We start from the raw sequence: 2,918 nt of genomic DNA, 5'->3' as shown, positions 1-2,918 counted from the left end.
TTGCCTTTTCCAGAATGTCATGTAGTTATATTCATACAGTATATATTCATTACAGATTGGTTCATTTTACTTATTCATATGCATTTAAAGTTCCTGTATGTTTTTGAACCATGACCTCCTGGTTCATAGGTTGATGCTCAACCACTAAGTCATACCAGCCGGGTTATATGAACACTTTTTAATATTTATTTGCCAACAATGCATTTTCTTTGGTGAGGTATCTCTTAAAGTCTTTGGCCCACTTTTTAATCATGTTGTTTGTTGAATTGTCAGGGTTCCTTGTATATTTTAGATAACAGTCCTTTATTAGACATGTCTTCTGCAAATATTTTTTTCTAGTCTGGCTTGTCTTCTCATTTCCTTGATATTGTCTTTCACAGAGCAGAAGTTTTAATTTATCAAAGTCCAGTTTATTTATTACTTCTTTCATATTTTTGGTGTTGTATCTAAAATAGTTATCATTACCCCCAAGGTTATTTAGGTTTTCTCATACGTTATATTATAGGAGTTTTATAGTTTTGCTTTTTACAGTTAGGTCTATGATTCATTTTTAGTTAATATTTTGTGAAGGGGGTAAACTCTGTGTCTAGTTTTATTTTTCACATGTCGATGTCCAGTGATTCTAGCACTATTTGTTGAAAAGACTTTGCTCTATTTTATTGCCTTTTCTCTTTTATCAAAGACCTATTGACTATATTTGTGTGGATTTCTTTATTGTCTCTTCTTTCTGCGCTATTGATTTATTTGTTTATTCTTTCACCAACACCATATTGTTTTGATTATTGTTCCTCTATAGTAAGTCTTATAGTTGGGTCATGTCAGTTATCCAACTGTGTCCTTCTTCAATCTGAGTCTTTTGCTCTCCATGTAAACTTTAAAATCGGTTCATTAAAATCCATACAATCATTTTCCTGGGTTTTTATTGGGATTACACCAAATCAATAGATCACATTCAGAAGAACTGGCATCTTAATAATATAAAGTCACCCTGTCTATGAACTTGGAATACCTCTTCATTTATGTAGTTTTTATTTCATTTGTCAGTTTTGTAGTTTTCTCCCATAGATGTGATATTTTATTAAATTTATACTTAAGTATTTCATTCTTTAATGAAATAGTATTGTGTTTTAAATTTTAAATTCTGACTCTTCATTGCTGGCATATGGGAAAGTAATTGACTTTCATGTGTTGATTGCTTATTAGTTCCAGGAGGTTTTTTTGTGTGTGTCGGTTCTTTTATATTTTCTACATAGATGATGATGTCACCTGCAAACATTTTATATCTTCCTCCTTAATCTGTAAACTCTTTGTTTCCTATCCTTGCTTTATTACTAGACTAATTCTAGGCTGCTGTTTTTGTCCTCTTGGTATTTTAAATATTTTACTCTCTTCTTGCTTAAAAGGTTTCAGAGAAAAAGTCAAATATATTTCTTATGTTTTTTTTTCTATAAGTTAAGTGCCCCCACTCCACTTTGGGCTTATTTCAGGATATTTTTTATTTATTTTTGATTTTATGTAGTTTAAAAATGATATGCTGAGCTATAGATTTTTTGGCTAAGTATTTTTGGAGCTTTTTGGATCTGTGGTTTGATATATATATATATATACCAGGGATAAGTTTTCTACTGACTAATTTGGGGACAAAGTCTTGATCTTTATTATTTCAAATACTAGTAGCCCAGTGCATGAAATTTGTGCACAGGGGTGGGGTGTCCCTCAGCCCAGCCTGCACCCTCTTCAATCTGGAACCCCTTGGGGGATGTCCGACCGGATCGGGCCTAAACCAGCAGTTGGACATCCCTCTCTCAATCTGGGACTACTGGCTCCTAACCACTCACCTGTCTGCTTGCCTGATTGCCACTAACCACTCTGCCTGCCAGCCTGCTCTCTCCCTACTGCCGGCCTGCTCAGCCCCAACTTCCCCCCCCTTGCTGGCCTGCTCACCCCCAAATGCTCCCCCCTGTCAGTCTGATTGCCCCCAACTGCCCCCCACTGCCAGCCTGCTTGCCCCCAACTGCCCTCCCCTGCCAGCCTGCTTGCCCCCAACTGCCCTCCCCCGCCAGCCTGCTTGCCCCCAACTGCCCTCCCCTGCCAGTCTGATCACCCCCAACTGCCCTCCCCTCCAGGCCTGATCTCCCCTAACCACCTCTACCTCAGCCCCGCCACCACGGCTTTGTCCAGAAGGATGTCTGGAAGGTCTCCCGGTCTAATTAGCATATTACACTTTTATTAGTATAGACTTTTTTTGTCCCTTTCTTTCTTCCTTCTTGTTATTTCCATTTATGCATATGCTACAATGTGTAGGTGTCCCATATTCCTTATATATCTGTTCTGTTTTTTTTTTTTTTTTAGTGTTTTTTTTCTCTTTGCTTTTTCATTTTTGAGGATTTTATTGATATATCCCCTTAATAAAACTGTTTCCTCAGCCATGTCTGATCTATTAATAAGCCTATAAAATGGATTCATTTTTTAGTTTACTTTTATTTAATTTGAATTTAAATTTATTAAATTTGAAAGTTTTAAAGATGTCTCCTTTTCCTCCTCAATTGACCTCTTAAAATGGATAATTTATTTCTGTTACAGTGTTTTTTTCTTTAATCTGATGTCTCTGACTGGTTATTTCTTTGGATTTCCATCTCTCTGTTTACATTTTAGACTGTTCTTCATCTTGGCTGTTCAAGTTCTTAGCAAAATGTTTCAGATTCCCAGTCTGAAGATTCCACCATTCCTGCCATGCATGGTTCTGATGCTTATTTTGTCTTTTTGCATTGCGCTGTTTGGAATGCCTTGTAATTTTTTCTACATGGCTTTACATTAGGTACCAAGTAAAAGGGACTGCTGTAAATGGGCCTGAGTTACATGGTGGTAAGGAGCGGGGGGAGAGGAAGTGCTTTCTGTCTTATAGTTAGGTCTCACTC

This window comes from Myotis myotis, unplaced genomic scaffold, assembly GCF_014108235.1.
Source record: "Myotis myotis isolate mMyoMyo1 unplaced genomic scaffold, mMyoMyo1.p scaffold_m19_p_2, whole genome shotgun sequence".
NCBI classification, from domain to species: Eukaryota; Metazoa; Chordata; class Mammalia; order Chiroptera; family Vespertilionidae; genus Myotis; species Myotis myotis.
The sequence above is the reverse complement of the archived record's forward strand: the minus strand, read 5'-3'. Positions refer to the sequence as shown.